At 40.2% G+C, this 25407-nt stretch overlaps 1 pseudogene; it reads left to right on the top strand.

Moving 5' to 3' along the window:
* Positions 1-26: 26 nt before the first annotated feature.
* LOC101614532 lies at positions 27-25133 on the top strand (annotated as a pseudogene).
* The last annotated feature ends 274 nt before the right edge of the window (positions 25134-25407 follow it).

The following is a 25407-nucleotide window of genomic DNA, read 5'->3' as shown; positions in this document are numbered from 1 at the left end:
GCGGGTGCGAGGACGACCCCAGACAGATGGCCGCCCGCCCCGCGTCGCGACCCGCGGCTTACCCACGAAGCGGGCTGTGGCGCCCTCTCCCGAGGAAACCTCGCCCGACATGCGGCTCAGGAGATGGCCAGCTCACCGCTTCCTCCAAGAAGTCCTACCTAGTTCCCCAGTGGATGGCGAATTCCTTTCGCAGCTCTCGGAAGCGACCTCAGAGCTGCCAGGGTGAATTTACTAAGCCAACACTGCATGCTGAGGGGATGGTCCCACTCCTAGGGTGAGCTGCGCCCGCGCACCCCAGCACTCTGGCCCCATGGCGTGGGCACAGAGCACCAGGGCGCGGCCTACTGGGATGGCATGACCTGGGCTCATCTACCAAGGGAAGGTTGTGGGAATCTCGGAATCTCTTCCCTTCAGGAAAGGCGACTCCCAAGGCACTCTTCAGGAGTAGGGGCAAGTGACTGTTGACAGTCGCTTCTTCCTCCTCCCCACTGAGGGGAGAAAGTTTTCCCGTGCAATTATGCTAAGAGATACTTTTTTTTTTTTTTAGAGTAACGTCTGAAACCAGAAGTTGACTGAGGGCTAGAGAGATGGCTCAGGCGATTGTTTGCAAAGCCTGCTCATAAGGCTCCATTCCCCTGCACCCACCTAAAGCCAGATGCACAAAGTGGATTATGTATCTGGACTTCGCTTGCAGTGGCAAGAAGTCCTGGCACACCCATTCTTATTCATTCACATATTCATATTCTCTCTGTAATAAATAAGTAAAATGTTTTTTTAAAAGAAGTTGATTCAGGGCTGGGCATGGTGGCTCATGCCTTTAATCCCAGCGTTTGGGAGGCAGAGGTAGAAAGATTGCTGTGAGTTCGAGGCCACCCTGAGACTACATAGTGCAACCACGTCAGTGTCAGTCTGGGCTAGAGTGAGACCCTACCTCAAAAAAAAAAAAAAAAAAAAAAAAAAAAAAAAAAAAAAGAAGAAGAAGAAGAAAAGGGAAAAAAAGAAGAAGAAATTGATTCAGAAGATAGGAACAAAATCCCCATCTTCCTCACAAATACAGAAGGAACAGTTTTCAGAGTTAGGTTCCTGCTGCTAATTACATTCTAATCCTGGCTCACAGACACCCCACTTCTGTGGTCCTTTCTCTGTGGCCCCATTTTGAGAACTCAGGCTTCTTTGTTACCTCTGTTCACCTGAGTGGAACAACAGCAGAGGTAATGTCTACCCACCATAAATCTGCTTTAAAGAAATGGCTAAAGGTGACGGTGAAGAGAAAAGCCTCAACCTTGGAATGCAGGAGCTAGTTCCTCTTGTCGGTTTGTCTAACAAATGGCTCTGGGCTACATTCTTGTATTGATTCTGCCATGGCTTTCAGATGCATCACTATCTCCTATAATCTTAAAAGTCTGTGAAGGGCCCCTATGTTGGAGGCTTGGTCCCCAGCTTGGAGCTATGAAACGTAGTAGAAACCTTAAAAGGTGGGGCTACTGAGGAGTTTTCTGTTATTGGAGGATGCCCTTGAGAGGGATTGTGAAAGCCTGGTTTCTTCCTCCCTCCCTTCCTCTTTGTTAGCCCCCTCTCTCCTTCTTCCTTCTGTTCCAGCTTTGCTCCACCATGGTGTGTCCAAAACAACAGGATAAATGGATCATGGACTGGAAGTACCAAAGCCATTAGAAAAAATACAACTTTATGAGTTGACTATCTAGGTATTTGTTAAATTAACAGATGAGTAACTAACACTGCCTTTTTAAAAGCTCAGGAGGCGATCATAAATACCTGTTTTTATTAGCCTTAGAGTGATGCACTGGTATATTCAATATATATTTTTTAAGACTTCAAATGTTTCAGGTACTGGGGTTCAGTGCTGGGGATACAGTGACAAAGAAGAAAAGTATGACCTCAAAAACAAGTTGGACCACTTGGCTGATGAGATATTGCCCTCATCTTGGGGTTCTCTTAAGGGCTAGATGTTACTTCCAGGCAAAAACATTCTCAAGTGTCTTCAAACTCAAGTGGCCTCTTTGCAAGTCAAGGAGAATGAGACTGAGGCCTCAGGAAAGTTGATTCTCCAGCCAAGCCAAAACCTAGCTCTCAAACTCTTGAACTCAGGTAATGAGAACTATCGGTTTTGTTTTGTTTTTTTATATTTTGTTTTTTTCATCTAGCTTTTCCTTTTCTTTGGTAACATGATAGCAAAAGGCTGTAAGATTTCTACCCATAGGAAAAGAGATGCCAACCTGAAGATGGCTCAGCAGTTAAAGGCACTTGCTTGCAAAGTCTGATGTCCTGGGTTTGATTCCCCAGGACCCACATAAACCCAGCTGTACAAAATCGCACAAGCATCTGGAGTTCATTTGCAGGTGCAAAAGGCCCTGGTGTTCCCATTCTCTCTCTCTCTCTCTCTCCTTGCAAATAAATAAAAGAAAAAGAGATGCCTATAAACAGTGGCAGGCGGGGGTGTTGTGAATGATACCCTATTGTAACTGAGTAAACCCTGCACCAGGTGGCGCACATCAAGAGGGAAAATTTGCTGCTCCAATTTGCTGCTCCTCTTGTATGTCTGCTTCCCTCTCACTATTTCCTAAGGACAATGCCTTCATTTACATGGTGCAGATTTTTAATGAACAACTGAAGAGGTTTCACAAGCTTGCCCAAAGATCTGTAGGAGATATCATTTGGACCTTTCAAAACAGAATGCAGAGAACCCCCAAAGACCAGTCAGGAAGGAAGGCCAGGGATTACAGCCATTGGCTTTCTCTCAGAGCCTTCCCACAGAAAGTTGAAGGCTACCCTGGACTTGGCTCCAGGCTCTATGCCTTTAACCTTTCCCTGCCACTATTTTAGAGGCCTTACTTCCTTCCCCTAAATGGAAGCCACAAACCACAAGCTCTTACAAGGTCAATAAATTTAATTTCCTTCTTTGATAAGCCTGCGAGAATGAGAGAATGTTTACATATTATATTTGCACTTTTTGCAGTTTAGTTGAATATATGTACACATATTTCTTCTGTTAATCTTGGTAAATTTCAATAGTCTGTACATAAAGACTATGAATATAGAAAAAAAAATTACTTTTACCTAAGATGGGAGGGAGTAGAGTTGCTATAGCTGCACACTTTTATTTTAATGCAACATTTGAAAAAGTCTGTGTATGGTAACCTTGGAACTAATGTAGCCTGGGTAACATAATAGACTGGAAGGCTTATTCACTTATCATTAAAGTCTCTCTTTCCTTTTAAGTATAGTCAATGTGTCATCTGGTCTTAATAGCAGACAAAAATAGGCAAACCAGCCATTGCCCTTAGGAAGTTCAAAGTTGAGTGAGAGGAGGGGCATATAAATATACACTATCATAAGGTAATATTATACTGGGTTTAGACACAAACTACTATACAGTGCAGAAGAGCACCAAAGGGTGCCTGATGAAAACTGTCATCATGTTCTCACATTGTTAATAAAATAATGCATGAATGCACAATGAAACTTGAAGAAAGGATATAATTAGTGTACAGCAATATCTTAATAGGCCAGAATAGTTAACAATGAAGAAAACCACAACATGCCAGTAAATGAAAGTTCTATACCCTCACACAAAACAATTGCACCAATGCATGAAAATACTTCCAGGAATGAGAGGATTGGTAAAAGTAAGGCTTGCAGTTGATGCAAGATCAACACAAGGCTAGAATACATTAACATCCTAGCTTATGTTAATGGAAAGGCAGTGTCCTACATAAGGGTGATTATTCTTATCCACCACAATGGGAACATGCCTCAATTTTGCCTGTACACATTGAGAGGTTCACAGTGGGAGTATATGTACAAAGGAAAGTCACATGCAAAGGGAGGGATGCTAAACCAAGTCTGACATAGCTCTTCTCATGGGGGCTGCGTGTAGCTATGATATTGGACATCAGAGGAGCTCAGCAAGGTTCTTTCAGTTTATAACCTAGAGATGGATGGGGCAAAATTCTTTACAATAAGCTTAACTATCCTACCCTTTTGGGCTTTAAGTTCCATGAGTGCAAGGGCCAACATCTGTCATGTTTACTCAGAGAGGGCAGTCAATAAAATTCTAATGTAGGAAAAAGTTATTATGTGACTCAGAAGGATGTATCTGAAAATGGCAAAAGTATAAAGTTGGATGACAATGGAGCCAATTAACCTATTACTCTAATCTAATAATTATAATCTATTAATTATGGACATACGATTGTTCTTAATTTCAACTATCGCTCATCTGTTTGACAAGGAACTTTTTTGTTTTGTTTTGTTTTTCAAGATAGTGTCTCACTATAGTCCAGGCTGACCTAGAATTCACTGTGTGGTCTCAGCGATCCTTCTACCTCTGCATCCCCAGTGCTAGGATTAGAGGGGCACACCACCATGATGGCAGTGAAGAACTTTTAATGTCTTTAAACTTATTCCACCAAACATTCTTAGCTAATGGGGTAAATGGGCCTTAATGATCCTTGGTGTAATTCTAAATATATGACAATTGGAGGACATTCCAAAATGTAAGCTTTTCTTGGGAGTAAGAGGAACCCAGGGAGGGCCAGAGCATGTCTTTTTGATCATATCTGAAATTCAGAATTCTTAAGCTGTGGTCCGAGGAAGATCTAGTACATTTAGATAAAGGCTGCCTAGGTTTGGCTTTGCATTTTTCTACTTGGGTGAGTCTCAAGACTTTTGAAAGGGACAACTTCCGTGTATAAAAAAAGTAAGCAATTGGGATGCAGAAGTGGCTTAGCAGTTAAGGAGCTTGTCTGTGAAGCCTAAGGACCCATGTTCTACTCTCCAGATCCACATCAGCCAGATGCACATTGGTGAGGCAAGTGCAAGGTTGCACATGCCCACTAGGTGGCACAAGTGTCTGGAGTTTGATTGCAGTGGCTGAGGTCCTGGCACACAAATTCTCTATCTCTCTTTCTTTGCTCTCTCTCTAAAAATAAAATAAAATAAAGTTAGTGATTAACCTTGATTATGGAAACATAGACCCTATCTCTGAGTAGTTGGAGGGATTCAGAGCTAAGTTGCTAAACCAGTAGTCTATTTTTACCACAGACATAATGGCTACATTTCTTATCAAAATTGGAATATAATATTAAACCTTATGTGATGGCTTGATTCAGGTGTCCCCCATAAACTTAGGTGTTCTGAATGCTAGGTTCCCAGCTGATGGAGATTTGGGAATTAATGCTGAGTCCTAGCTGGCCAGAGACAGGTCGCCAAACTTTAGGTAGGCTCAGGAAGTTTCAGTAGGCCTCATGCCCAGGCCTCTCAAGGCCCAACATCACCTGACCAAGAGCAAGTTGTGGGGGGAAAAAAAGGTTTATTTTGGCTTACAGAGGAAGCTCTACAATAGCAGGAAATATGATTGCATGAGCAGATGGCAGACATCACCTCCTCACTAACATAAGGTGGAAAACATAGGAGAGTGTGCCAAACACTGGCAAGGAGACACTGGCTGTAATACCCATAAGCCCACCCCCAACAATACACTGCCTCCAGGAGGCATTAATTCTTAAATTTCCATCAGCTGGGAACCTAGCATTCAGACCACCTAAGTTTATGGGGGGACACCTGAATCAAACCACCACATTCTGCCCCTGGCCCCCATAAACTGATAGCCATACATAATGTAAAATGTCCAACTTTAAAAGCCCCCGTAGTTTTAATCAATCCCAATAAAGCGAGTTCCTGCTTTGACAAGACTCCCGACTCAGTGTGGTTTTTCTCCAGTGACTAGGAGAGGTTCTGGGTCGTCCGACGTTCATCTCTTCTTCCTCAACCCGTTGGGAGGCACCAGCGGGCCTGGTCTCTCAGTACTACCTACCCACCGGGGAAGAGCCCAGCAAGGTGATTTCTGCCAGCAATGCGAACCTGACTGCAACACCTGTGTAGAATGGCTTTCAGCTCTTATCAAGCCTCCAACTGTTGATTGTTCACTTTTCAGACCTTACTACTTTCTCTCTACCTGTTATTTTTCAGAGATTTTGCAGGTAGCCCCTTTCTGAAACTAGCCATGCTACAGTTGGTTAGAAGATATTGGAAGCTTGCCAGTTCTTAGAGCTTGGGACGATAGATGGGAAATGAGGAATGTCACCCCATTACCAAGGGATGCCAAACACTTGTCTTTATATTATCCACTCAGTTTTTCCATTACACCACTACCAAGAAAGGTACTAGACATCAATTCTTCCTGTGTCTTTTTCCTGAGGCAGTAACATCCTCTTTCTGTGAATCATTGCCATTACGTTGTTTGGACATTGCCATTAGATGTGACAGGAGAGAGAAGAAAGACATTTTCCCCAGTTTGTTTAGGAGAAAATACGTTGTTTTCCTTTCCTCCCATCATGCAGCACAAAATTTTCATCTATGTGTTGAGAGTAATTATCTTGGTTTCAACAAGAAAGACACACTTTCTTGAGATCACACAGGTATTATCTAGTGGATTTACAGTCCAGAGCATCTACTTTGCCAGGACATACTACCTTATTTTTCATTCTTGACTAATGCTAGCATCATGGTTGGATTGAGATTAAAGAAGTGCAACTTAATTTTTTTGCCATTATTCTTCTAATTGAAATTTATTATAAAAAGTTGTCCTGTTTATCTGGTGCTGACTTCACTTTCCATTGGAGAATCTGCTTCTCTTTTCAGATGGATGCAGATCCTGAGGAAAGAATCATCCCATTGCACCTCACCAGGGCCCAAGCTGAAACTATAGAGTAATTGGGGAAATAAGCAAGAGTGCTGATTTCTTGGTGAACCTGGTACCAGCAGAAGACTGAAGGAGATAGACACAGAGAACACTCAACTCCTACCAAACCAGATATCCAGAGAAACAGAGTCTCTCAAGACTTCATCACTGAAGTAGACCTAAAAGAAGCCCGACATGGCTCAGGGAAATTCATGGAAGAGGTGGCAGAAAGATCGTTAGAAGAGCCACAAGTTGGGACATTATACACAGATACATTGCCTCTTCCCCATAACTGATGACTACCTCCACAATGACCCACAACTCCCAACAAACAGGGTCTCTTTGGAGGGGTAGGACAGGGAGACGGCTAATGATGGTACCAACATGTGCTGTTTACACACTGAGTATTAACGTAACTAATAAAGAAAAAATGACAGCTTATGTAGTAAATTTCATATTTTATTTAAACTAATTTAAGTGGTCCTGTTGTCTTGGGAAATTATATTCTGTAATACTTCATATAAAGTGTTAGACATGATTAAGTAATATCCAGGTTAGTTACTTTATCTGTTTCATTAATAGATATGTGTGGGTCATTATGATAAAGTTGAAAAAGCCTTAGAGAAACCAAATTGTCTTTCAGTCCTGAAGATCATACTTAACAGCTTGTTAATAATAAAAGTTAGCTCTAGGGCTGGAGAGATGGCTTAGCGGTTAAGCACTTGCCTGTGAAGCCTAAGAACCCTGGTTCGAGGCTCGATTCCCCAGGACCCACGTTAGCCAGATTCACAAGGGGCACATGCGTCTGGAGTTCATTTGCAGTGGCTGGAGGCCCTGGAGCACCCATTCTCTCTATCTCCCTCTTTCTCTCTCTGTCTGTCGCTCTCAAATAAATAAATAAAAATACTTAAAAAAAAAGTTAGCTCTAGTTAGTACTGCTTACTTTATACCAGACACATTCTAAGCACTGTAAGCATTTAATCCTCACAACCATCTTCTGAAGTATTATTATTAGTTCAACTTTATACATGATGAAACAGAAGCAAGAGATGCCAAATAGCTTGTCCATGTTCACATGATATACACATTAGTCCATTGATTGAAGACTCAGTTGTATGGTATCTTGGAAAAATCAGTGGTTAATTTTTGAGAATTTGTTGAGCCATGTCTTAAATTTAGTTATCATTAACAGCTATGTAAATTTATAATTAAATAAACTATTTCTAATGCAAAAGTAAATCTTCTATTGTTTTTAAAGTGATTTATGTCTCATGCATTTGTGATAGAAGTACTATAACTTTAATGATGTGTCGCCATGCATTTCTTTCCAGGTCCATGATGAATGACATCACACTGCTAGCTTTGATATTGCTGTGTTGATGTATTTATACCACAAAAGGCAGCCTCCTTTGTGTCTCAGCCAGTTGTGAACATTGATCAAGCATATTTCAACACAGACCTCAAGGCCCAACACCTAAGCATGGAATCTGGTGAACTCCAGGAGAGATGAAAGTGGAAATTATTTTAAGTCATGCTTAAGAAATGTCGTTTCTGCCTCATTTGTATCACTCACAATTGATCACTCATTCTCTATTGACTTACATGACACCTTAGCTTTTGGAGTCAGCAACTGGTCTTTGCTGGACAGAGGCAAAACAAAAGCTGAATTCATGTAATTTGGACAAAAATTGATACAGGTAAGAATTTCCTGGGTAGCACTCTAATACCTCAAGGAACAAACACAAGATTTAATAAATAGGAATATAACAAATTTAATTTTTTAAAACTATTTTTCTATGAGAGAGAGAGAGAATTGGTGTGCCAGGGCCCAAAGCCACTGTAATCAAACTCCAGTTGTATGCACCATCTTGTGCACATTTGTGACCAAGTGCACTTGCATCACCCTATGTGTCTGGCTTACTTGGGATCTGGAGAGTTGAACATGAGTTCTTAGGCTTCACAGGCAAGCATCTTAACCGCTAAGCCATCTCTCCAGCCCAAGTACATTAAACTGAAAAAAGGTACAGCTAAGGAAATAATCCTTCACAGAATAAAACAACAATCTGCAGAATGGGAGAAAACATTTTCCAACTGTTTTCTAATAGAAAATTGATATCTAGTGGCAGTGACCTTGGGATGACTCAGAAGGCACCATGGTGCTGAGAAGTGACAGAGGAGTGCTCAGTACTGAAATATCTCTATCACACCTTCCGAGGCACAGGGTCCATTGCGGAAGAGGTGGTGGAAAGAATGTAAGAACCAAAGGAAGGGTAGGACTCCTTACAAAATGCTCCTCCAGACACAAAATGGCCTGTATATCCATGACCTCACAGTACCTGATACTACCTACACAAGATCATCATAATAGGAGGAAAAGATCATGACATCAAAATAAAAGAGAGACTGATTGAGGGGGTAGGGGATATGATGGAGAGTGGAATTTCAAAGGGGAAACTGGGGGAAGGGAGGGAATGACCATGAGATATTACTTACAATTATGGAAGTTGTCAATAAAAAATTAAAAAAGAAAATGCAAAAATTGATATCTGGAATATATAAAGAACACAAAAACTTAACAAAAATAAATAATACAATAAAAATTGGTCAAATGATCTGAATAGACACCTCTCAATAGAGGGGTCATAACTCTTTAATAAACATACAAAATATGCTCAATATGGTTAGCCATCAGGATGTGTATGTTAAATCTGCATTGATATTTTATCTACTGTCAGAATGGCCAATATTTAAAAAATAATGACAAAGGCTGATGGTAATGTGGAGGAACAGTAATGTTTATACCATGGCAGAAATGTAAATTAGTCTAGTAACTATGGAAAACATTATGCAGGCTCTTCAAAAATCTAAAATTATACCTATTCTATTATTCAGCTATCTACATCCCTAGGAATATATCTTAAGGAAATGAAGCCAGCAAATAAAAGATATACCTTCCTCCTCCTGTTTATTTCAGCACTTTTATTTACAGTTACCAAGACATGAGATCAGCTTAGGTGCACATCAACACACAAATGTGTAAAGACAATATAGTATATATGCACAATATAGTACTATTCAACCACAAAGAAGAATAAAATCTGTCATTTGCCAAAAGAATAGATGAAACTGAAGGAAGTCTTACTGAATGAAGTAAGTGTGATGCAGAAAGTGTTGTATATTTTTTCTCATATACAGAATCTAGAAAAAAAGAAGATTATGTGAAAGTAAAAGATGGACCACCAGGACTGGGAAAGGGATCTAGTGGAGGGAGGAGAAAGGAGAAGGTAGAAGAAAGTGGTGCATGATATGTGCGTGCAGGAACGTATTACAATAAACTCACTCATCCGCACAATTAGCAAGTGTTCATCAAAGCATTTTACAGTTTACAGGATAGAAAAGAACTCCATATCAGTTAATGTAATTATTAAATTAATTATGCAATTTATGAAAGTAGTTAAAAACACCCCTACTAACTCTCAAATAGATATTTTAGAAGCATTTAAAGCCAGATGTAAGTGGCTCATGATTATAATTTTAGCAACTGGGAGCTTGAGGCAGGAAGATTGCCATCAGTTGCAGGCCAGACTAGACTGCAGAGTGAGACCCTGTAAAGTAAACACAAAAAGAAAAATCAAAAAGTGATATGTGGTTTAAAACTGGGGTTGCTAAATTCCGAGTAATGAATTCCTTGGTCAGTGCAATAGGTTATCTTCTTGGAAGGGAAAGACAATTCAAACAATGAATTATTGTTAACTCATTGATTTAATCCATATACTCATTCCTCTCTGTGTCAGGTACAAAAGATGAACACAATTTACAATGAATAGGAAGAAACAGCCATCCAAACTACTACTTGCATATAAGCAATGAGAAATGCAAACCTTTAAGACAGTAATGAAAACATCATAAAAATAAACAATAAACCAGATGCTTATGAGAGAGTATATAGGAAGATATGATTAATTCTGATAGCCTGAAATCAAGGGTCTCTGCATGATGAAGGATGCTCATATGTTTAAGTATTTAATATTATAAATTGCTGTGGCAGAGTTTTATGGATTATTTTAAGGGAAGAGTCATTTTAGATGTATGCATATTCTTAGGACTTTTGTTCATGTTTGCTTAATTTTGCTTTACTGGGAAAGGGACTAACCCAAGCATACTATTGTAATATATCCTGTCTCTAAGTGATCACTAAGTATGTGTGATGCATTGTAAATACTCTGGAAAGAGCCAACTTAAGTCTGGATTTTGTCACTGATTACTTTGGGAAGCTATTTTCCCTCTCCGCAAAATTTGGAGTTTATAACAACTGACCCATGAGGGCTCTTAGAGCTTGCGTGCCTTGAGATTATCTCATGAGAAAGATGAGGAAGACAGAAGATTAGCAGTGAGAGATTTTCCTATTTTATAAAATTCCAAGACTTGACTACTTAAGCTGAGAATGGAAGTAAAGATGGAGATGCTGCCAATTACTATCCATGCATAATGAGCTGTCTTGGCATCTTTCTTGCACCTAGTTGCAAAGGAATGGCTAAGGAGGGACCTGACTGGCACAGCTACATGGTGCTACATGGGAATCTGGGAGTTTACTTTGTCAAGGTTTTCATTCATCGGAACCAATTACAGAGGAGAGCAATGGTGCTGCAGCTTCTCCAGTTGTGAGGATGTGGAAGACCTGAATTTTCTCTATCACTTTCTCATCTAGAGTGCCAATCTTCACCTGGCATAATTTTCTTGAAATTCTGAATCCTCTTCTGGTTCTCCCTTTCTCCTCCCTCCTCTCCTTTCTCTCTTGCCATCTCACATGTGTCCCAGCTATGTTTCAGCTTACAAGTGCATGATTTTGCTTATACAACTTCCAGAGAAGCAAACAGAGCAATGGTACAGGTTATTTTGGTTGCTTTTTTCCCAGTTTTCATCCCATGCAGAACTCTCACTGGTTTCAAAAAGTCATACATATACCATGTTTTTGCATTTTTTTGTGAATACCTGAGAAAGAGCTGTTTCAAGAATGCTTTATTGGGCTGGAGAGATGGCTTAGCCGTTAATCGCTTGCCTGTGAAGCCTAAGGATCCCAGTTCGAGTCTTGATTCCCCAGGACCCACGTTAGTCAGATGCACAAGGGGGCGTATGCATCTGGAGTTTGTTTGCCATGGCTGGAAGCCCTGGCTTGCCCATTCTATCTCTCTATCTGCCTCTTTCTCTCTGTCTGTCGCTCTCAAATAAATACATAAATAAATAAGTAAATAAAATAAATAAATAAATAAACCTAGTCTTTAAAAAAAAAAAGAATGAACATATTTTTCACATCTCTGTTGTAAATACTGAGGGGTCAGAGTCAAGTGTGGGGCCCATGTGCAGTTCACATTGTGAGGTCATAGAAGTCTTTTGCTGAATTCACATCCTTTTCTTAATCAATATTATTTTCTATAACAGAGGTTGCCTTAAGGTTTCAATCAGCTATTTAAACAACAATAGCACACAAGATGTCAAACTCCATCTTAATTTGGATACATTGTTATAACCCAAGAAGTGAACGTGCTGTCTTGACCTCAGAGATCTATGCATCTTCCATAATGAGTCTCAAGAATTAAAAACACAAGGTATATACATGATATTTGAGTCTACCTAGAAGAGCTATATTTGGAACTCCCAATTGTGTACCTCACTAACCTTAATTAACCAGGTCCATTATCTATATAGCATTCGTATTTCTGTAAATAAAATGCTAGTGAAAAAGAAATTTATTGGAGGACACTGTGTTTTTCACTGTGGGTTAGATATTGACAGGGGAGGAAGGAATTTAAGATCAAAGTAAAGGAAACAGAGAATAGGTTCACAAAGTAAACTTCTAAGCGGAATTTTATAGACTTTTACTATTACACAAGCAGTATACATGGTGGCAAGCTAGAAGATAAGGACAAATATATTTTAAAGACTAAAACATGATCATGTTCCTACTAACAATATAAACACTAGCACATAGTAATCCGTGTCCTTCCAGATCCTTCTTCTGTGTGTTTGCTTGCTTGCTAAATGAGATCACACTGAAGTTGCTTTTCAGGCAACAATCTCAACCTTTTTTTTTTTTTTTCTTTTTTTTGGTTTTTTGAGGTAAGGTCTTACTCTGGTCCAGGCTGTCCTGGAATTAACTCTGTAGTCTCAGGGTGGCCTTGAACTCACGGTGATCCTCCTACCTCTGCCTCCTGAGTGCTGGGATTAAAGGCGTGTGCCACCACGCCCAGCTCAACATTTTTTTAAATGTTAACATGCCTTCAAGTTTTATCCCATGAGACAAGTAGATTAATTCAAATTAAGTCTTTATAGGATCTAACGTAGGGAACCCCTAACATCTGGGTGTGTCTCTGATGTCTTAATTCAAACCTAGTACAGACTACCACAGACTTATTGAAGAGACTAAGCATGTGGTCCTGAAGACTGTAACACCTTTAGTGGGCATGTGGCTGTTTTCTGTAGGTGTTGGTTTAACCCATTTCTCTCCCTCTTATATCACATCCAAACTTAAATTTGACTTTGATTTGAAGGTCTGGAGTAGGAGGCAAGTCACATCTGAGACATGGAGATCAAGAAATAAGGACTGCTATTAAAAATGTGCAAGAGTGCATCTTCTGTGACTAGAGAGATGACTCAGCAGTCAAAAGCACTTGATCGCAAAGCCTTCTGGCCTTGGTTCAATTCCCCAGCACCAAAGAGGCCAGATACTGGTTCATGCATCTGTGACCCCGGTGAATCCATCAAAGACAATGGGAGGCAGAACTGGAGGAATCTGAAGTTCATTGACCAGATAATGCTGTCAGTAGCAAGAGACCCTGGAACACAGACACCTCACCGTTGTCTTCTAATGTTCACAAGGTGAACACTATGGCATGTGCTGTCCACCCCCACAGCAATAAATAATTTTTTCAATGAAGAGTGCATCTTCTGGCACAAAACAGGAGATAATGAAAAGACCATGGTGGCTAGGAGTTGAAAGATACTGTTATGGTCATGAAACAGGGATCTTTTGGAGATTCCCAAGAAATCACTGAGAGTAAGTACATGGAAGCTAAGTTCTTGCATGAAGACTAACAGCCATTTTAGTATGGGCATAAGTATAAACATGATCTCAGTTATAGCCACAGGCTGTTAACATTCAGGTTCAAGATGTATAACTATAAAGGTAGTACTTGCACATTGTTTTAAAACTATGCTATTGGGAGATATGTAAACAGTTTTCCTTTTCCCCAATATTTCTTCCTTCATATGCTGCTAGTAACTTCTGCTTCCAATTCTTAAAAATAATTGTTTGTTTTTATTTGCTTATTTATTTGAGAGCAACAGACTGAGAGAGAAAGGGGCAGATAGAGAGAGAGAATGGGCATGCTAGGGTCTCCAGCCACTGCAAATGAACTCCAGACATGTGCGGCCCCTTGTGCATCTGGCTAAAATGGGTCCTGGGGAATCGAGCCTCAAACTGGGGTCCTTAGGTTTCACAGGCAAGTGCTTGACTGCTACTAAGCCATGTCTCCAGCCCTTCAATTCTTTTATAACAGTTATTATCATTAAAAAATATGCATATTCTATTTTTATATTTTTCAAACTTTTGCCTGAAAGTACAAAATGTGAGGAATTTTGAACCTAAGTTGTTTCTCATCTGTCCTGCTTAATTCCTATTTTAATACACTAGTACTTATATAGTAGGAACTATTAAATCATACTTTGGTCTTCTATCACCTACTTACAAGCTGATTGTAATAATTAAGAGCCAATGTGAAACCTTAAAATTATTGTTATACAAATATAAATATCTGTAAAAATAAATAGTATGTTTGAACCTGATTTGAAAGAAACATCGTCCTCAGTGCTGAACATGTCATTGAAACAAGAATGGTCCAGGTAGCATAAGCTATTGAAATGTCTTTAATTTTCTTTGCATTTTTATAGATCTCTTTGGTCAAAAAAAGAAGCTGAATCTTCTTGCATCCACATTCTCCCCTTTCTTGGTTCATTTCTGGATTTTGTTGGCATGCATAATATAGTCTTACTGCATGTGTAACTTACTGAATTGTTATGCATTTTCAAGTGATTCCTTTAGCCCTCATACTTGACTGAAGTCTGGCTAGATAAAGAAATCCAGGCTCACAAAAAGAGTTTCCCTCACAACCTTGAGGTCACTGCCCATTGCCTTCCAGAGTTTCATGGTGTGGCTGTGAGTCTGCTGCCCCCACAATAACTTCCACAAATGTGGGCTTCCTCCTGAAGTGGAGATCTTCAGGGTCTGTCTCTCCTGGGCAGCTCTGCCTTTCCCCACCTGAGTTGTTGAGATTGCTCAGATTTATCTTAAACTTGGCCTTACTTTTCTTGGCTTTCAAATCTCTCACCAGTAGCTGTCTCAGATATATTGACAATGTCTTTTGGAAGACAGAAATTACCTCACCAGTTATTCTATTTATAACTAGAGGGAATGTCTCATCCATTTCTGCTGTCTTGAATACAGCTCTTTATCCCTGGCTAACCTGAAAATTCAGAGCTATCCTTCTCTGAGGAATCCCTTGCAAAGGTCAGTTTTTACCTATGGAGTTGGGGCTTCTGCCATATGTGTTGTAACTTTCCCATTTGCCAGATACATTTTCAATTGGTTTCTGACATACTGATGATGTTCAATCTTGTTTTTCATTGCTATAATCATTTGAAAACTAATCTTTTAAAAATCATTTCAAATACAATGCAAGATGTTGTTAAATGAAAAGTACAACACGCATACAGAGAAAGAGAGAGACAGAGAGAGAGATTGATTTTGTGGCCAAATATTAACACTGGTTTTATCAGGCAGTAGAAAAATTCTTGTGTTACTATGTTTTTGCAGTAAGCATAGTTTTCCCTGTAATTCTAAAGTGAGTAAAGTGTGTGCATGTTTGTGATCAAGTGCATGCTTTTTAAAATAAATGATGGCTCCAGTGTGTGCACACAGAAAGCAAGGGTATAATTTAAAGAGAAATGGAGGTTTTCAGCTAGTTCTCCCCATCATGCAATACAATGTAAAACATGTATAAGTACCTCAACATGAGTAAATCAAGAACATGAAATATTTATTTGGCCCTTACTATGATGTAACACCAAGCCAGGTAACCTATGGGGTCTGCTCACGCTGAGGTAGTCCTCAAGTAAGGACAGCAGCAAAAGGCCAGCGCTAAGCTGGAGCTATCCAACAAGGCGAGTCTGCTTTGTACTAGAGGCTCCCCAAGAGATTGGGGATGTTCTGGGCCCTCTTCCAGGTGTTCTAATCCCTAAAACTATAAATGTCATATTACCCATTTAATCAGATTCTGAAAGGACTTCTTGGCAGGAAAATATGAGAACTACTGTGGCAGATCAACTACAAAGACAGACCAGTTAATTGAGTCAGGCTTCAGAAGAAACACTAGATGAAACTAAAATTTTCTGTAAGAAAATGTGATAAGTCTAGTATTACTTAAATGGCTCCAAAGCAATGGAAAATAATGATAATAATAAGTTGCATACCTCCTCCACGTGTACAAAACTTCTGCCTTGTGACTTCAAAGAAAACTCTTCAAGTCCAGGGGGAGATGCTCCGCTCTGCTGAGGAGATATTTATGGGGCTCTGACGGCATCTAGGATGTTCCTATTATACTCACCATTTAGATATCCAGATTTCCAGGACCTTAGAAAACAGAAGACTTGAGACATTTTAAAAGGAGCTTTGCTTTTTCATAAAACACAAAAGATCAGGTTTGCATTGTTGGCATTGGTTTTGAACTCATGTCATTAATTCTATGTTCATGGTGCTTCACCCATAGACAGAAAAGGAGAACATCCTTCAAGAAGCCATAAGTGCAGTAGTAAGAAGCTTATGTGACTAATGTAATAAATGTAACCAGATAATATTGTGTCGGGTTTAAACAATGGATATTAGCAGGATAAAAATAATCTTCCATTATTCAGAGAGCTAAATTTTTCTTATTGATTGAGACCTGAAGATATCAGTTGATTCATTCATGGACAGTTTAAAACTTACTTTATACATTCCCTTCCACCTATCCTACATCTACCTCAACCTTGAAACCACACAAAAGGCAGATGCAAGGCCATTAGCACTCAAGTCTCCTTGGTCACCTAGTTCAACCACAGCATACATAAATTTAACATAATTTATTATAAATAAATATGTGTGAAAGTTCCTTTTTGATATTCTATGTTCCTATGCTACCTCTTCACTCTAAATTGAATTCGTGTAATTAGGAAAGATGTTTCCCACTCAAAGAAGTTTACAGCTTATATTACATATCAGAGGAAAGAAAAATTAAGTAATGCTTTATTTAAGATAAGACTCTGAGAGATCTGTGCGTGGTGGCACATGACTTTAATCGCAGTACTCGGGAGATGGAGGTAGGAGGACTGCCATGAGTCTGAGGCCGCCCTGACACTACAGAGTGAATTTCAGGTCAGCCTGAGCTAGAATGAGACCCTACCTTGGGAAAAAAAAAAAAAAGATAAAAGATAAAACTCTGAGATATATCTATATATAATGCATGCTTTTGTTGAAGACTTCACATTTGTTCTTTTGTTATATAACTTAACATTAACCTTAATACTTTATTTTATAGCAGCATCAGATATTTTTTATCATTCTTATGATAAGAAATATGAACTATTTCCTATAAATGATATTTCTATTAGGATACCTAACAAAATTTCCTTGATATCTCTTTTTATAACCATGGAAAATGCTAATAAAAATTTTAAAAAATTCCTTGATATCACCCAAAATTCAGGAAATATTTGAATTCCTATGATGATTTAAAGTATTTGTTAGAAACTGTTTAATCCAAAAAAGACATGTCTGAACAGTCTTAATACTCATTGTTCCCTTTCTTCTTTAAGCCATTGACTTATTTAAAATAGAAGATCAGTTGTCCAGTACCCTATTTCATAGCAGTCTTTCTAATCTCCCAGATTTCGAATAGAAGTATGTACTCCTTGAAGCATGGAGAACCTGTACTAGCACAGCCTAACAGATGAAAAAGAAAAAAAAAAAAAGTTAGAGTGATATGCTATGATCTAAAGCAAATCTCTAATTGTTATCCGCTTTCTTTATACTAAACTTTCTTACCTTTCTTAATATGTCAAAGAATAATTATGGTGGAATGTCATGTCAACAGATGTGTTTGCCCACTTTATTTTGTAAATAATTTGTAAGTAAAGTTTATTGTACACTCCATAGAAATGAGTTTGGGTCTGTCTTAGAGCAATATTCCTAGTGCTGGGCAGAGCCTGGCATAGTTTAAAGCTGAAAGAATATTTGTTGAATGAATGAGCAAATAAATGAACATGTGTTATATTTCACCAAAGTGTGGCAAAGCCTTATGTTTGAATAGCACCTCACACTTTACAAATCTCTTGTGCATAGCTTCTCATTTGATCATGCAACAAGCACATAAGACAAACACTATAATCCCCACTTAACAGACAAGGAAACAAGATGGAAATCATTACTCAAGCATGTGTTAGGCATAAATAAAAGTGAGACTGGGTCTCAGGGTGTTTTCCTTCATTTCATCAGCTGTCTAACTCTTTATGCAATTTCACCCACTCTGTTGGGGCAGATGTGCATGATACTTTACAACTTGCAAAGCCTCTTAGATCATTTGGTCTCTTCAGTAACCATTCAAGTTTAGACTGATTGTCTCTGTTTTATAGATGAAGAAACTAGGCTCAAGTCACATGACTACTAAGAAAAAAAATAACTTGACCTTAAATTTTCTGACTAATTTCTCATGGTTTCTACCACACAACTAGTTTACACTCCTTTTGTCTCCTGCTTCATCCCATCTTTCTTGCTTCCCTAAGGATGTTCCTGTTCAACTGGATGGCCATGACATCTTGTGAACATGTTCATATATCATACTTTCTTCTCATTTTTATTACTCCAAGCACTTTCCTGTCATTTTAGAGTTTTCTCCTTAATTAATCTATTCCTGTCCTCAGATGTGGTTAAAGCCTAAACACATACTGATGACTGGCTGGGCATTTGACTGGTCTGTTTTTGGATGTCTCTTGCTTTTCACAGGAACCAAGAAGTGAATGAATTAGAGACTTTTGCTATTTATGAGTAACTGTTTGAAAAGCATATATAAATTAATTTATATATTTTAAAACATTTCTAAAAGAAAATATAAAACAGAGTTGGGGAGATGGCTCAGCAGTTAAAGGTGCTTGCCTGCAAAACTTACTGGCCCAGGTTTGATTCCACAGTACCCTCATGTAAAGCTAGATGTACAAGGTGGATCATGCATCTGGAGTTTGCAGTGGCAAGAGGCTGTGGCCTGCCCAAACTCTTTTTTCCCCTCTCTTAACTAAATAAATATTTTAAAAGAAAATAGAAAACTGTTCAGCCTAACTGAGTGCCTAGAACAGTAGCAGCTGCTTAGATGTTAACAGGATATTAAAAGTATGACCATTTACATATGACATCACTTTGGGCTTATGGATATATACATATACATAATGCATATCCCTTTTATTTTTCCGTATGATTAAAAAACTGTTAACCAGCAATCAAAATTATTTTCTGTACTAAGTTTAAAGAAATTCATTCAAAAGGAGTTGGATATATTAACTTCTTCAGCTAAATCTTTAATACAGTTGACAGTTTGGGGTATCTATCCCCACTGTACCTTTGAAAAGTTACCTTGAAACAATTGGAAGGTTTCTACAGGAGGGAGGATTGGCAGGTGGAAGCACTTTTATTATGCACATTCTTTTATGGGTGGTGGGCAGATATTTTCAATGTGCTATTATCTTAAGTTTTATGGAGTTCTTGGAATAAATTTATGTTGTGTTTAAAGTATAATGAATTATCCACAAGGGAAGTAATAATTTGATAAGTATACTAACTTCACATAAGGCCTAAAAAAGAGATTTTTAAATGCTTTTCCAGTGACTGAACACAAATGTTTCATTGTGCTTTATCTACTTACCTGTGGTCAGATCACACTGATTCTTGTCCTCACAAATGACCACAGGAGCTTTGGTGAAGGGGACTCATTAGTGATGAAGGAAAAGATTCTGCCACTCAAGTACTTCCTGGAGTTAAGCTGAGATGGGAAATAAAATTAGATTTCATGGAGCTCACTTTTGGAGGGGAGAAAAATCAATGTGCCTATCATGAATTCTTCTGTTGAAAGTCTTCCTGATTCTATTCTTTATCAGATCTTGGCACTATGATTAAATAACTAGATTGTTTTCTAGTACTGTGCCTTTCCTTCTTTAAGCCTTACTTTCTCCTTATTTCTTTGCCTTCATTCATTCCTCCTTTTACAAAACTTCCTGTGGCAAACACTGATACATACCAGCACATGGACAATGGAAAACCATCTCCTCTGTCATGTGGATCCCAAATATTCTGCCCAGTGTGGGTTCTGCTATGTTCAGCCAATCCTTTTTCCATGCCTAGTCTGATCTGAATATGAACTGTGATCCTTGGTTTCAGCTCTGTTGATACGATAATCCTTCTAACCACAACTTTGCCAGCTGTCCAGAGAACAGTGTTCTTCACATATGCATTTTTTTGGACAGGCTTTATGAGAGTTCATGACTGTGGATCTGGAAGAAAGAGTTACTTCTATCTTTGGTGGCTGCAGACCTATCAGTGAGCTCTCATCATAGAATAGATGCCAATCTAACAGAAGGTCAGGAACTTGCAGGAAAATTGAGGTTATATGCAGCTTTGATTTTGCCTCCCCACCCCTGAAATTGATTCAAGCTAAGCAAGCTAAGAAATGGTAGAGGAAGAGAAACGAGGAAGAAGGAGAAGAGGACAAGAACACATGGGTGTGTTCAGACCACTAACAGGACTGGGTGAAAGCCATTGAATACCTGGTCCGCTGCAACTGTAAAGTCTGCTTTTGCCATCAGGAGTGGGGTTTGGCATCTGGAAGTGATTTCATTCTGTGATTACCTTTGGAGTGCAATGCTTGTTGGTTCTTTACTAACAAGCAAGCACAGACCCAGAACAAGCCTTTCATGCTAACAAGCAAACAAGCCATCAGTCTGCAGATTTCAAAACCAGAGGCGGATGTGAAGTGGGTCAAAATTCTGAAGCTTCTCAGGGGAAAGAAGTTAGGAAAGAGGGGGGGGGGAAACAGTGGCTTTGTCCTCTTAAGTCCCTTTTCCAAGCCAACAATTATTCTGTACATCATATGTCCACACATTGTGGCATATGACTAATACTGCTTTGAACAAGTAGTAAGAGACACTCTGAGGAACTCCAAAATATGTGAGCAAAGTGTCTCTGGACCCCTTTCCACTAAAGTAGCTAGGATGTCCAATTTCAGTTAGAAAATCTGTGAACATATCCCCTTCAGTGTTTGGGCTTTATGGACCACATAGCCCAAGCAAACCCTGGTTATTCATATCCACAAAACACCCACTCAAAATGTGGGTAAGAGTTCTAATCCCATGTACATGGGATGCTGAGGCAGGAGAATCCCTAGCTTGAGGCTAGTCTAGGCTACATAAGTGAGACCTTGTCTCAAAAACAAAACAATAAACAACAAAACAGCTAGGCATGGTGTCACGTGCCTGCAAAGCCCAGCACTCAGACAGAGGCAGGAAGATGGTTGCAAGTTTGAAGCCAGCCTGTTCTACCAGGTGAGTGCTAGGCCATCTAGTGTTATAGAATGAGGTCTTCTCTCAAACAACTAAACAAACAAAAACAAAAAAATAAAAAGTCAAGAGTTAAAGAGATAAAATGGGCATGAATAATTTTACCTTTTCCATTCTCAAATGTTTTAGTTCCTGAAATATTCTTTGATAATCCAGCTTTAATTTGAAGAAATCTTATGTTGATGGAAACCAACTGTAAGTAACAGGTCTCAGAAAACTATATACACATGTGTGTGTGTGTGTGTGTGTGTGCGTGTGTGTATAAAATCTATACACATTGACATCATTAAGAAATTAATTTTAACATTAACCAGGTTTTAAGAATTCTATGAGGAAACAGGATACAATCTAGCTCTTAAAGAGTAGATGCTTTAAAAGGAAATATATTCAATTAAAAGAAGAATAGTGCTGGGTGTGGTGGCGCATGCCTTTAATCCCAGCACTTGGGAGGCAGACTTAGGTGGATCGCCATGAGTTTGAGGCCACCCTGAGACCACATAGTGAGTTCCAGGTCAGCCTGGACTAGAGTGAGACTCAACCTCCGGAAAAAAAAAAAGAAGAAGAAGAATAGAATAACAGCAATAATGATCAATGCCCAGATTTCCATAGACTATAAAATGTGCCAGACACTATACTAGGTCTTCTCCTCAGTTTGTGTGAAGATGTAGAATATGAGAGAAGCTTCTTGCCCAGAATCACATAGACAGAATCAAACTTCAAACCCAGGGGACAGAAGAATGTGAAAATAAGCTGCATGTGTGTTGTGGGCTCTCTTTCTATAACATATCTCAACTTTCCCTGATAGTTGTAGATAAAATGCATGTATGTGATATACTGGTGTGAGCACACCAGGTGGGACTTCTCTAGTAAGATCGTTGCTTCTAGAAATTATGAGTATTTACAGATATTTCAAAGACATGAGCCAAAAGCCACTCCAGAGGGACACAGATATCACATCACCGACTGTGCTCCTTTTGGGCACTGAATAACAAGGCTGTACTGGAATTTCCAATTATCTTCACCTCCAGGCATTTAACCTCTGTGGAATACTTCCCCATTGAGTGTAACATGGACCAAGTGACTTACTTCTGGTAAATAGAATAGGACTTCGTACAGAACAGGGGATTTCACTCAATGATATAGCATTTGTGTGAAAGATCCTGGTTTTGATTGCAACATGGCAATAGGACAAAATCACTACTACTGAGATAGAATACTAAAAGATTGATTTGCTCCAAAGAAGTGTAGCTACTTATTGTGAATTACTCTATGGAAAGAACCACACGGCCCAGAATGATGTCTCTTACCAATAGCCAGAGCGAGCTTGAGGCTTAGTAACAAGCTGGAAAAGCCAGTTTCAAAGTGGATCCACCTACAGTGCAGCACTGCAGTGGTTGCAGGCCTAACTGCCACTTGATAGCAGCTTTGTGAGAAGCCTTAACTTGGGGCAAACCAGCTCAACCGTACCAGGATGTCTGACCCTTAAAAACTAAGGTTGTATGGACTCTGGCCACTAAATCCCAGGTCCAGAAGTGGGTTAACCCCCACAGCCAGTTGTTGGCCAGGAAGACCTATGAGGTCCCCAGAGCAATGTAGGCCATTGCCAAAATACCTGATTACCTGCTAGAGCTAAAAGATTGCTGAAGATGCCACAGGCTGCTGTCACAGAACATCAGACTGCCATGCTGGAACTAAAATGGAAACTAGCTTCCTCCTGGCTAGCCCGTGCAGTGCTGGAAAGCCCCATGGGAGCCACTGGAGGACAATGGCCACCAACAGCAAGGATAAGTAGCTAACCCTGCAGACTACAAAATTAACTGGCCAGAAAAGAAGTACACACTTATGCAGTACTAGCATGCAGCTTCTGTGGGTAACCAACTGCTTTCTGATTAGACATGAGACCTGCTCAATGGGATAGAACTCATATCTAGTACTAAACCAAGCCAGAATCCCATCGTCAGGAATCTCAGACTTCAGAAAGAAGACCCACTGCTATCTGGAGGAGGAGAATGGGCTTACACACCAAAGAAGAAATATCTGTCACATAACTTTGCATACCTCCTTTAACTCAAGCTGCTCTCATTCTTAGTTGGAGACTCTGCGGTACTTGACAGATGGCAGAGAAAATGGAAGAGAAACAAGATCCACTGATAACACAATAAGACAGTCTAATGTCACCAGGAGATGGACCACCTCTACCACATCCTCCAGGGTTCAAGAGAAATTACAGAGAATGGTGACATGAATACTGCTCTTACTGCTAACCTGACAACCAGTTCCAGGATGATGGTGACAGATACAGTGATCAATAAAAACCCATCAAAGCAGCAATACAGAGGCTACAGAGAACTCAATACTAAATTAGACTTCTTATAGGTCTTCCATGGCTCAAGGAATATTGTCGAAGAGGGGGTAGAAAAATTGTAAGATCCACAGAGTGGGTAGGAGTATCCTGAGGCACAGTCTCCCTCACTACCCCACAGGGACTAACTGAGGCATCCATGACCCCACACTGAATACCATAACTTCACTGAGGAGGGCCCCCTGGGTAACTGGAGCAAGAGTGAGGGGATAGAAAAGTATAACCTATTATAATATATAGAAAATAAATAAAATAAAAAGTGAAAAACAGAACAAAACTAAGGCTGTGGAGTTTGATCGGTAGCGGGAGCGGAGAGCGGACCCCAGAGAGCCCTGAGCAGCCCCACCGCCGCCGCCGGCCTGGTTACCATCACACCCCGGAGGAGCCGCAGCTGCCGCAGCCGGCAGCAGTCACCGTCACCACGACCTGAGCAGCGAGGCCGAGACCCAGCCGCCCGCCGCCCGGCCCTCAGCGCCAAGCCGCCAAGCCACCAAGGCACCACGGGCAGCGGCGCACGGAGCGGCGGCCTCGGCCTCACATCCGCGGCGCCTGCCGGTGGGGACAAGAAGGTCATCACAAAGAAGGTTTTGGGAACAGTAAAATGGTTCAATGTAAGGAATGGATATGGTTTCATCCACAGGAATGACACCAAGGAAGATGTATTCCTACACCAGACTGCCATAAAGAAGAATAACCCCGGGAAGCACCTTCGCAGTGCAGGGGATGGAGAGACTCATGTTGTGGAAGGAGAAAAGGTGCGGAGGCGGCAATGCTGCAGGCCCTGGTGGAGGTCCAGGTCACGGCAGTAAACGTGCAGCAGACCGTAACCATTATAGAGTATCCACGTTGTAGGGTCCTCCACGCAATCACCAGCAGAATTACCAGAATCGTGAGAGTGGGGAAAAGAATGAAGGATGGGGAGCGCTCCTGAAGGACAGGCCCCACGACGCCGGCCCTACCGCAGGCGAAGGCTCCCACCTTACTACATGAGGAGGCCCTATGGGTGACGAGTACAGTATTACAACCTCCTGTGCAGGGAGAAGTGATGCAGGAGAGCAAGGTAGACCAGTGAGACAGAATATGTATCAGGGTTATAGACCATGATTCTGCATGGGTCCTCCTCGCCAAAGACAACCCAGAGAGGATGACAATGAAGAGGACAAGGAAAATCAAGGAGATGACACCCAAGGTCAGCAGCCACCTCAACGTCGGTACCGCCGCAACTTCAATTACCGATGCAGACGCCCAGAGAACCCTAAACCACAAGACGGCAAAGAGACAAAAGCAGCCGATCCACCAGCTGAAAATTCATCCGCTCCGGAGGCTGAGCAGGGCGGGGCTGAGTCAATGCCGGCTTACCATCTTTATCATCATCCGGTTTAGTCACCCAACAAGAAGAAATGAATATGAAATTCCAGCAATAAGAAATGAACAAAAGATTGTAGCTGAAGACCTTAAGTGCTTGCTTTTTGCCCATTGACCAGATAAACTAGAACTATCTCCATTGACTATGAAGCATGGGGTTTTTATTATTTTTACCTAAAGATGTCTCTTTTTGGTAATGACAAACGTGTTTTGTTTTTTTTTTTTAAGCCTGGTTTTTCTCAATATACCTTTAAAGATTTTTAAATTGTTTCATATCTGGTCAAGTTGAGAT

Source organism: Jaculus jaculus, chromosome 7 (genome assembly GCF_020740685.1).
Source record: "Jaculus jaculus isolate mJacJac1 chromosome 7, mJacJac1.mat.Y.cur, whole genome shotgun sequence".
NCBI classification, from domain to species: domain Eukaryota; kingdom Metazoa; phylum Chordata; class Mammalia; order Rodentia; family Dipodidae; genus Jaculus; species Jaculus jaculus.
This window is presented reverse-complemented; position numbering and strand designations above follow the sequence as displayed.